Below are 12,106 nucleotides of genomic sequence, written 5' to 3'. Positions count from 1 at the left end.
TTACATTACTATGGAGCATGGAAATCTTTCATTCTCATTCTGCATCTTGAGTTCTTTGTCAGTAAAGCAGGGCACTGGACCTGCGAACATTTATGTGATCCTTTTTTCCCTCTTATTTTCCTTTCTGTTTCTCCCTAGATTCAGAAAAATGTGTGTGTATGTGTGCGTATGTGTGTGTTTTCTATTTGGTATCATCTTTGACAGAAAGGTACAGTCTAGTTCTCTCAAGGACTTATGAAATACTTTGTCTATGCCAACTGACCTCTCTAAAGACCAAGATTTAAGTAAACCAAAACCAGAAAAAGCACAGACCACCAATTAGCCTAAATGTGTGAATTGGTGTAAGGACTGAGGATAGAAAGGAAAGGTGTGGTATTCTGGGAAGCAAAACATCTCACCAGCTTAATCATTACTTTTAATTTTTTTTAAATTTTACCTTGAGTTCTGGGACACCTGTGTAGAATGTGCAGGTTTGTTACATAGGTATACATGTGCCATGGTAGTTTGCAGCACCTATCAACCTGTCATTAAGATTTTAAGTCCGCACGCATTAGGTATTTGTCCTAATGCTCTCCCATATTTTGCGCCCCATGTCCCAACAGGCCCCATTGTATGTTGTTCCCCTCCCAGTGTCCATGTGTTCAGGAATTTATTCCCATTATTTACTAATCTATCAATACCTTGCAGAGAACACTTTTACAGTAAAATAGTACTGCAACAATGGACTTGAAATCTATGAATTCAAAGTCACTGAAAATAGATTTGAATCATGGCTATTTAAAAACACAAAAATAATTTAAAAGCAGTACCCTGAAATAGAGGTGCTTTAAAATTAGCCTAACATAAGGGATGCGAGGGATTGGGAGGCTGCTTTAGAGGTGAGTGAGATAGAAAGGGTTCAGCTTATGCTCAAATTTATCCTCTCTAGAATAACTTCTGATGATTCAAGAAGGAAAATAAGTTATTTTCATTCAGTCTATATAAATTATAAGTATTAAACTGGAGAATAAAAAATAAGTTGGAACACATTCAAGACCATAAAAATTAGAAAAATATCTGTTCAAAATATATTATGTGGATTTAATGAACATTATAACTTGAGTTCCTTTCAGTAAATAAAGATTTCATACTACAGTTGACCCTTGAACAACACAGGCTTGAACTGCATGGTCCACTCATACACACATTTTCTTGTGCCTAGGTCACCTCTGAGATAGCAAGACTAACCCATCCTCTTCCTCCTCCTCAGCCTACTTGATGTGAAGATGATGAAGATAAAGACATTTATGATGATCCACTTCCACTTAATGAATAGTAAATATATATTATTTTCCTTATGATTTTCCTAATAACATTTTCTTTTCTTTAGCTTACTTTGTTGTAAGAATATAGTATATAATACATATAACATACAAAATATGTGTGCTAATGAACTGTTTATCAGTAAAGCTTCCTTTCAACAGTAGGCTATTAGTAGTTAAGTTTTGGGGAAGTCAAATGTATATGTGGATGTTTCACTGCTTGGGGTTAGCACCCCCAACCCCCACGTTGTTCAAGGGTCAACTATATTTGTTTTAAGGTTCTATGCTGTATACAGAGGTGCAAACTAAAAAATCTTCAGGAGCCAGACAAGTAAGTTAAATGTGGATAGGTTCAATTCTAATCCCATAGGTGTTGATGGGAATTGAAAATTTAGCTCTATGAAAAGATTCACTGCGTAGGCCAAACAGAACACATCTGCAGGCAACATCAGGGGCTCTTAGGACACTGACAAAGCAATCATATATCTTGAAAATGATTAGGAAGAATTTAAAAATAAATTATGAAGTAAATTAATTACCTTGTAAAGTATGATATCTAGGCTTGAAGTTTTGAGAAGGAAATTCCAAAACAATTCATTTCATTATTATGCAAAGAAACTTTTGTGCTTTGCCTCTCCTTTGAGAGTCTGCAGCTCTTACGTTAAAGCTCCCCTTTCATCTTTTCAAAATAAACAGTAGCAATATCCTTGTAAAGAATCGGGATTTACACTTTTTAAAATGTGATTCTCACTATATGAAATTGGCACACTTATTAAACTATAAAAGCCAACTAGAATAAAATGTAAATCTATGTTTAAAAATATTTTAAGAAATGGAGAGACACTGAGCTACTGACCATTGCAGACATCGCTTGGTTTACTGACAAATTTGGATATAAAAGTTTCCATATACATCTTCCTTCCATAGGCTTGTCATTACTCTTCTATTGTATACCATTGGCAGTACGTTTGAAAAATTATCGGTATTATTTCTAGATTTTTACATTTTCCATATTGCATTTAAATATGTTTTGTCATCTGAGCTTCACCCGACCACAACTTTGTCCTTACTTGAACTTACATATAAGGAAACTGAAATTCTACGAGATTATGTGATTAAATGTAGGCATCAAATCAATAGTAAGAACAAAACATAAACCTGAATTTTTTCTATTTTAGACTGGTTTTTATCATGCCTGGAGACTTCAATAGAAACACAGTTATATTTTATTATCTTTCTCCCAAACATCTTTTAACTTTTTTTTTAACTTGTCTTCTAAACCTATCTGTGAAGGAAATATGATTGGTCTCAGAATACAGTCATGGGAAAGAGACATTTAGGAAGTTTAAGTTCATACTAGAAATCAAACAGTGATTCAGAACAGATCCAACAGAGAATGAAGATTTTCTGACTCCTCTCAGGAAGCTTTGTTTTCTGTTCTAGCATGAGCCTTGCAAGAAAGCAGTAACTCTTCATTTAGCTTGATATAATTATTCTGGATTCACTCACCCATAGACTAAATGGCTCTGTAGTTTACATGCTCTTTTACTTACAGTTTATGGTTTTAATTATAGCTTTCATCACTTTCTTTGACCTGTCATTCCTTTGCAAGATTCTTTCATTCCCATTGGCTGTTGATGGCAATGTTGCAGATATTTTACTTCAGGCCTGTATTATTGTTCCATTTATGCTAATGACAAATCCTACACTTCTAACATGCTACTTAGGGTAGAATTCAGTGGAGTTAATTATATTCTCTGCATAATGTAATTCTGAACTCCCTGGGATGAAAATAGCATTAGAATTTTCTATAATTTTATGTTTGCTCTCTCATTACTTCTGAGATTTAAACAGATTTAGTTTAGGTGACCTGAAGTTCAAGGTTTTCCTAAGTGAACTGAATGAATTATCTCTGCTTTTCATTTAGCAATGATGTTTATAAACTGACAATGAAACAGGATGACAGTCTCCTAAGGGTAGGGAGCCAGGCAGGATACTTGTCAGCACCATTACATGTTCGTTGGTTTGTTTTGTATTTTTTCACTGGTTCTTTGTTCATGAAAGTCAAATCACAAAATAATCCTAAAGGATCTTGAGGTCAACCAGGATTGTATTAGCTGTTCTCACATTTCAAGTTTCTGATGAGAAAACATAAAAAGAAAGAAATACAATTATTTCTCAAGCAAAAATAGCCTGTTCATTTATGTCCTACCTATGCATTCATGTGGAATGGTAAATATTGATTTTTGCAAGCAATGATGGCAATTTCTTCCAGTTTTCTCTGTGGCCACATGGTGTAATAGAACAAAGACTTCAGCATCAGACAGCCATGTATTTGTCTGGTGGATATACACTATTCCTGCAAGGACAGACTACCTAACAGCTTTAAGTTTCATATGAGAAACTGAGATAATAATGCCTATTTTACACAGATTGTTATGTAGGTCAAATATGATAACATACATTGAAGTTACTTAAAAAAATTAGTAATTATTCCTAAGTTTTGCACTTATATATTGGTGGTAGTTACTTAGACTAATTTACCTACCCCAAATTTACAAAACTCCAGAATATTCAAGAAAGAAAGTATCCTTAGGAGTGTCTAAGTTATCTTGCATCATGCTTACTCCTAGCCACACTAGGCTAAACACAGTGTTAAGTTTTAATAACAACAGATCCCATTTTCAGAGTCTCTGGGACCCATGCCCTTTGAGTTCTTCCATTGTGGTTCAGGTAGGTCAGCAGAGTTTCACAGGGCCTTTCCAATGGTCAAAATTTACATTTTCTTCCATCAGAGCCGTGTCTTATCTGCCATTTCTAGGTGAACTGACATCACAACCTTATATATCCCCTGTCATTTCTGAGGTTGATTGACAGACTCTCAAGCAATCTGGTCATCTAGGTGACTTTCTCACATTTCTAATATTATGAAAGGTGTTATTATGTAAATAGATATTGAGCTGAAGTAGTAGAACATATTCTTCCCATACCCAACTCCACCCTGAAGAATTATGTTGTAATCCATTACTAGGCCATAAAATATAATTGCATTTTTTAAAATCTTCTTAAACTACATGTAGTGATAGAGCTTTTTCATTTCACTCACTTTTTTCTCTATAGGTACCAAGGAATAAGCCAAAAGAAAATCTGACATGCATCATTACTAAAATAAAAATTTTCCTTAGAGCCAACCCTAATCTTTATCCATAATTGTGAACCTCAACTGTATCTGTCCTCTGGCTAGCTTCCTACTTTATGAGTTATTAATGCCTTAAAAATTGGGCAGCCATTAGTCTCCAATCAAAAGGCAATCAATTGTTTCATGAATACAAGAATGCCAACTGGTCTCCATAATTCCTCCACACATTTTTAGATTTAGATAAATTATCCAAGGTACAATGTATGATTTCTCTTCATGTTACTGTGGCTACTTAAGATATGTGAGGATGCTAGTCTTTGTCATATAATTGTGGTCAAAATTTATTAAAAATACCAGAGCCCAATTTACATATGCATTATTGACTAAACTAATAAGCATATATTATGATAGAGCTATTATTATTTCCATTCATGTTTTTTGCAATTCTGTTCTTGATGTTAGCTTTATGTTATACTTATCTGGTCTTGAATTACAAATGAATCATATTTCCCAGGTGGCTGGATTCATATTCAAAACATTTATCAGATATCATTGTAAAAATGACAGGTTATTTAGGAGGCTGGAGGTTGGAAGGAGGGATAGGATATGGAAAAATAACTAATAGGTACTAGGCTTAATACCTGGGTGGTGAAATAATCTGTACAACAAACCCCCATGACACAAGTTTACTTGTGTAACAAACCTGCACATGTACCCCTGAACTTAAAATGAAAATTTAAAAAAAAAGAAAAATCATGGACTAAGCTAATTTTAAATGTACTCTTTTACATAAACTGAAAGTATTTTCTAACTTCCGGGGCTCTAATTGAGAAGGTCATTATATTTGTATGTTCATACGACACACTTGCAACTATACCTGTGGAGTTTTAAAAGTTGAGTCAGACCTACCTACGGCATATAGAATTTTGCATGGGCTTATTATTTGTTACAGAACATCATAGGGTTTCTAGGGAAGCAAAAGTATTTTCTTCCTAAATATAATTGAATTGCTAGCCTATTCAGAAGAACCTATTTGCATTAAAGTAGTGATGTCGCCTCCTAACCTCCCATGAACTACTAAAAATGTCTTTGAAAGATTTGAAATGTGGGATTCTGTACTATCACCTGTTACACTAATGTTGAAATTAAAGATGGGCTTGGATAAGAGATCTTATTTTCTTTTTAAACAAATACGAGTTTTCCATTAGATTATTATCTCTATGGTTGTCCCACTGAGCTGTAAATTATTTCATTATTGTATCATGTGCTTCATTTCTGTTGTCCCGGAAACAAACCATAATTGCCTTTTTAATATTTATGTATTTGATTCAAATGCTTCTTTTTTAACCAAAGGAAAAATGAACTCTTTAACAAATTGAAGGGCATCTCAATCTCTATAAAACTTCTTTTTTATTTTCATTTTTTACCTTTCTTTTGTATTTGTTCTATAATATGAACTGAAATAAGTGCAGACGCTAACGCCATTAACAAATATTTGTATACAAATTGTATATTCAACATTAAAACTGTTAGTATTTATTTACTAAAAGTAAATGTGATAATCAAATACTCCAAATTATATTAAATGTCATTGTTAGTAAGTTGAAAAAGATGCTTGGTAAGTCACACAAATTATTAAGTCACACAAGCTAATTCTCACCCCTTAGTATTATCTATTGTCATGCTGCAGTGCTCACATAGTGGGGATACGATGAATAAAATCACATATTGTTATACTGGAAGGCTCATTTAAGACTGGCTGTTTTAAAGAAGTTTATCAACCTCTTAACCTGGCCAAAAGATTATCACTTCATACAAATTTAAAACTAATTATGTTAAAACATCACTTTTTAAAAATAGTATTTTATTTCAATATCTAAGTGTAATTTCATGAATCACCTGTAAATATCCTGGGAATATTGTAGTAAGTGGTGATATGGCACATTTGTGTCTTATCCTACTACCATCGTAATTTTAAAAAGAAGAAAAATAGAATGTAATCTAATATGTAAAATAGATATAAGTATATATTGTGTAAACAGATTTTAGTTTTTAAGAATAACATTATTATATAAGCTAGAGACATACAAAAATTTTCTAAAAATTATTGAAACAGCATAATCCTAAACTTTGAATGTAAGCTCAGTACATATCAATCACCTCACAGATGTTTTTTGAGTCAAAGAGTATTTTTTAAAAAACTTGCAAACTAATACTGAATATAGAAATAGGAAAAATAAAATTAAAGACAAAAATTTATTGAGCCGTGATTGTGCCATTTGGGCAACAAGAGTGAAATTCCGTCTTAAAAGAAAAAAAAAAAAAAGACAAAAATTTCAGACAAAAGAAAAAATTGAATAATAATATTTATAAACATTTCCTAGTTTGAAAGTAGTCAGTTATTATGGTTTACACATAATTTAAGGAGGAACATCCATACAAGTATTCCTGCCTTTCATTCTAGTCTGTTGCATCTTGTAGGAAGCTTATAAATCTTATCCAATATATTACAAAAATTATATAACAACATTTATGTTTGGTAGTTATTTTGTCTATTATTTAGGCAAAATAATGATTTAAATGTAATTTAGAATATTCAGTACTTACTACTAATTAATCGCAAGATGAAATTATAGTTTCTTCAAATTACATATTCTGTCTTTCAATCTAACCTTAGATTATTTGCAAGTGATTAGAATTTTTAACAATTTTGAGCTAACAGAAACCACAAATTCTGATTCAACTCATAACTAAAGCAGTGTCCCTTTAAAGATATCACTCTGCGACTTTTGAGAATAATTTCCTGATGTATTTATATGCCAGGAGTAAATCCATGTATCTAACAGTTCTGATCACCTAGGAGGGTCCAAGCAGTGTCCCGTTAAAGATATCACTCTGCGACTTTTGAGAATAATTTCCTGATGTATTTATATGCCAGGAGTAAATCCATGTATCTAACAGTTCTGATCACCTAGGAGGGGCCGCATCCTGTATTTGAGTTCTGACCAAAGGAATGTGAGCACAAATGGGATTTACTTCTTGCAATCTTGAAGGATCTTTCATTCCCTCTTACTCCCAATTCTTTCATTTAGCAGCAAACCTACTAGGTAGATAGAGTATAAACATCTTTAGAGGAAAGCCTCCTCAGATTTCTGGCTGACTGCCTTGGAATATGACAGAAATGACAAGTAAATTTCTATTGTGTTAAACCACAGAGGTCATCAAATAACGCAGTTACTATTATCATCCTGAGCAATACAGAAGAACAATAGTTACACTAAGAATCTCCAAAAAATTGTTTAAAAAACCAGTTGTTTGATTAAGTTAAAAGGGCTAATTATTATAGCATTTTAAACTTACAATAACATTTTTTCTCGTACAAATTGAATGATGAATGTGTTTTAATAGCGTTAGGTTTATACTTATGAAATATAAATGTCACAGAATATTTAGCACTTGTTACTTCTTGTCTACCAAAAGCCCATTTTGTTATATTTTTGAAACATCATAACACTATCATTTAGACAGCTTTTTGCAGACCTTTAATCAACTTTAAAAACCTTTGTTTTGATAAACTAAACAAGGATAAAAAATATTTTATATCTTTTGCTTGCTTAGCATATCTTATATTCTTATCAATTAGACTTTTATACTCTAATCACTTAAACATTTATTAAATTCATAAAGCTATAGATAAATTACAGTGGAAATACATGTACAAGTAATTAAATGATCAGAATGTATTTGTCATATCAATTATATCTTTTTCTGATTTCTTCCTTCTCAGCCAATCAATTACTAAAAAAGTGATGTTTTACTCTCCAACTCTATTAGTGGATTTTTCTATTTCCCTGTAGTTCTATTTTACCCACACATATTTTAATGTTTTGTCTGGATACCTACATGTTTATTTTTCCTCTTTACCTGCTAGAGTTAGAACTTCATTATGAGAACCTGGTGGGCTTCCTGGAAAAGAAACCACATAAAAGTGTGCTGAGCCCAAAGGCGGCAGCCCCTTCAGGATGTTCTTACTCTTATGCTAATCTGTATTCAGTCTCCAGTAATTCGTCAAAATTATCATTTAAGTGTTCTTACCAGTTTATGGCTCTATTCCAGTAAGGTGGATCCTGATTATGACTCTGTATTACCATGTCTCTGTTTTCCCTGAGACTTCGGATATGTCCAGAAAACATAGTTGCCTTTTTAGTTTTCTCAGCTTTTTCTTGTAATGACAGGTATGATGACCTTGAAGGTATTTTTATGTTGGGCCCCAAACTGAAGTTCCCAGAATATATTTTAAATGAAATGTGTCAAGTTGTCGAGGGCCAGACATTATCTGACAAAATTGTAAAAACCATGAGATTTCATATAAAAATAAGGGTTTGTCCTTTCCCTTTAAAATTACAACTGTTGGCAATGCTGAGTGTACAATTCTCCACAAAGATATAAGCTGGACTCAGTGACAGATGCCTCCCTGCAGACCAAGTGTGTATTACTATATTTATCATATTAAAAATTTATTTTATTGATGTAACCTTCACCAATCCAAGCATTTTGGTTTGCCACTGAGATGCAATTCTGACTCTAAGTATCTGCAGCTAGGTGAAATTTCACAGATAAGGACAGTTTCCCACAGAACTACCCTTACTTCAGACACTAGCCACAAGCACCTATGCTCTGACAAAACAGTCTGAAATTTGAGAGTTCCTGCTAACCCCTCAGGAATTCAATAAGTCACTAGAAGGACTCAGGAAATTCAGGAATTCAGGAAAGTGCTAGTAGTGTTAACAGTTTTATTATAAAACATGCAAATCAGGGCCAGCAAAATAAGAGATTCATAGAGAAAGACCTGGGAGGGTACTAGAAGCTCCCTTGTCCTCTGGACCTGTCACCCCCACATCCATGTGGATCACCAACCAGGAAGGTCTCTGAACCTTCAATTCCTAGAGCTTTTATTCGGATTTTGTTATGAAGGCATGAGTTATTGAATCCTTGGCTGTGTGGTTCGACTCACTCTCCAGCTCCCTCCCTTCCCAAGAGGACAGGCTGATATTGCATGGCTCAAAGCCCCAACCCTTTAATCACATGATTGGAACTAATCTCCAACCTGAGTCATCTCATTATTATAAACTATCTAGGAGTCAATCATAAGTCATCTCATTAGCATAAGCTCATGTGTGCTACCAGAGGACCACCATGAATAACAGACATTCCTATTGCTCAGGAAATTCCAAAGGTTTCAAGGGTTCCAATCAGGCATGGGGGAAAAGGCCAGCCAATTTCTTTTATTACACAACAGTAACCTGTATTTTAAGGCAAGTTCTTGAAACATATAAAACTGCAAGCAAGAAATTCAGTAACAGTGAGAAAGTATCAGTGAGAAATATCAGTGAGAAAAGATAGAAGTTAGTGTGTCAATAAAGAGGATTAGAGTCTACTATACAGATGCTAATTATTAGTAGCTAAATAATTGTTATAGTTGAATTCCAAATTTAGCAGCTTCATTAAATTTTATAACTCAATCTAGTCAACTTCATTTTACTAGAAATCATAATATATAGCATTTATGGATTTTCCAGTTTGCATAGTATTAAATATTTTAAATATTTATCTCTAAATCTCAGAGCAGTTCTGAGATAGACATTGTGATTCCAATTTTACAGATTACATATATTTTCCTCAATGACACATATGAGAAAGTGGCAGAACAAGGATTGAATCTACCTATAAGACAAATTGAAACATTTGAATACATTTTGCGAATATAAATTAATGTGCCTGTTTAAGGTACTCTAAAGTCACAGAATTGATTGTTAAATCAAAGAGAATAGTATAAATAATAATTATATGTGAACATTTTTTAATTCCATGAGAAAAATGGAAAAACTTCTCCTTTGCTTTGCACTTTGTTTAATAAAGTGTTTATAATCTACACAGAAGTAAACCTAGAGATTAATTGTAGTGGAAAAATATAATTGGATAATTTTATGAGACTATGTTTATATTTTTAGTTACACATGATGATATGTATATATATATATGTATATAACTATATTTCAGAATATATGCTTATTACCATATTCAATGCGCTTCTGGATAGTTGCTTGGGTGCATTTTATTGCACCTTTTGTTTAGTTTTTACTACTCAACTTATACTTCAGGCTGTAGATAAAAACTTTAAATTGCAGGTGAATGATTCACAGTATCAGAAAACCTTGAATCAATATTTATTCCAATATCTTGAGAGCTTGCATTATTTTTTTCCCAATTTTGAAATAGGTAATAAATAATGCAGTCAGTAAAATCTTGCAAAATATTGTTTCCGATTTTTTGAGGTATATTTTTAATATATCAAAATTTTGCCCTCCATTGTCTGACTGCTATCTAATTCCCTATTACTTCTATATAAAAAAGACTGGAATGGATGCTGCAAGAAAGGTGCACAAAGAATGATATAAGATTATGTAGGAGAAAATTCTTCACTGCCTCATAAAGTCAAGATAGGCTACATAGAATTAAATTTGAGCATTTAAACATAAAAATTAAAAAGGAATTTAAAACAATAAACAAGGAAAATTAATAATAAAGAAATAATATTATAAAAATGATTTCATGTGATGAAAATAGAGGAAAAGATGAGGCTAGATCTAGGCAGAAACTAGGTTATGAAAGATCTTTTATTCTATACTCAGAAACTTGTGTTTCAACCTATGGTCAATGGAAAAACGGAAGGATTCTATGCAGGACAGTGTCATGATAAAATGTACTTCCAAAATTATTCATGTGCTAGCATCAAGAGGTAATTTTTATCATTTGTAAAGTGGTGTTAGTAAATAATTTCATGAACTATGACTGATAAAGGAGTGCAGAATTCATAATTGTATAGCTTGATCAGTTTTCACCACATGAGTGTACACGGAACCAAGACCCACATCAAGACAAAGAATGGTGAGCATTGCAACCACACAATAAAAACAAAAACTGGTTATTCTCCCAACCACCTACATTTTTCCTCAAAGATATAAAAAATCCTGTCCACTAACATAAAAGTTTAGTTTTTTCTATTTTTGAACTTTCTAGAAATAAAATAATATGCACATTTTTATTCTAGCTTCATTTCACTCAGAATTTGGTTTGCAAGATTAATTGATATTGTTATGCTGAGCAATGGTTTGAAATGTTGTGCAGTATTCCATTTTATTAATTCACCTCAATTTATGTATTTATTCTATTGTTGTCTGGGATTTATCAGTTAGGAGTAATTATTAATAATGATACTATGAACAGTCTCATATATGGCTTTTGGTGTCCCTTTGCATACATTTCCATGGAGGCTGGACAGGGTTATGGAATTCTGAGTCAGAGAGTATGCCTTTGTTCAGGTTTTGTATATATGTCAAACAGATTTCCAAAACATATTGAGTTTGAGATATCTGTTAGTGTATAGGTGGAGAGGTTAAACAGCAAGTAAAACTATAGCTTATGCTGTCAAATGGGCAGTACAGGACAAATAAACACATGTGAGTTAATCCAGGTGGTAGTTAAACCCATAAAGAGAGGTGAGATTACTAGGAGGATAATATAAAGTCCAAGAAGAAAAAAAACTACAAGAAAGAAACCTATGAATTTTTTAATTTACCCAGTGGACTGAAGAGAAACTCATAGA

At 32.7% G+C, this 12,106-nt stretch overlaps 1 long non-coding RNA gene across 10 annotated transcripts in view; it reads left to right on the top strand.

Moving 5' to 3' along the window:
- The window catches only part of LOC129054622 (uncharacterized), a 406,710-nt gene that overhangs the window by 349,032 nt on the left and 45,572 nt on the right, over positions 1–12,106 (top strand). For 9 of the 10 annotated variants that reach the window (XR_010140277.1, XR_010140276.1, XR_010140274.1 and 6 more), the window contains one exon: positions 1,202–1,314. The exons of the other annotated variant lie outside the window; for it this stretch is intronic. This is a non-coding gene — a long non-coding RNA (uncharacterized LOC129054622). The remainder of the gene's footprint in view (positions 1–1,201; positions 1,315–12,106) is intronic. 10 annotated transcript variants of the gene reach the window in all.

This window comes from Pongo abelii, chromosome 5 (genome assembly GCF_028885655.2).
Source record: "Pongo abelii isolate AG06213 chromosome 5, NHGRI_mPonAbe1-v2.0_pri, whole genome shotgun sequence".
Lineage (NCBI taxonomy): Eukaryota > Metazoa > Chordata > Mammalia > Primates > Hominidae > Pongo > Pongo abelii.
This window is presented reverse-complemented; position numbering and strand designations above follow the sequence as displayed.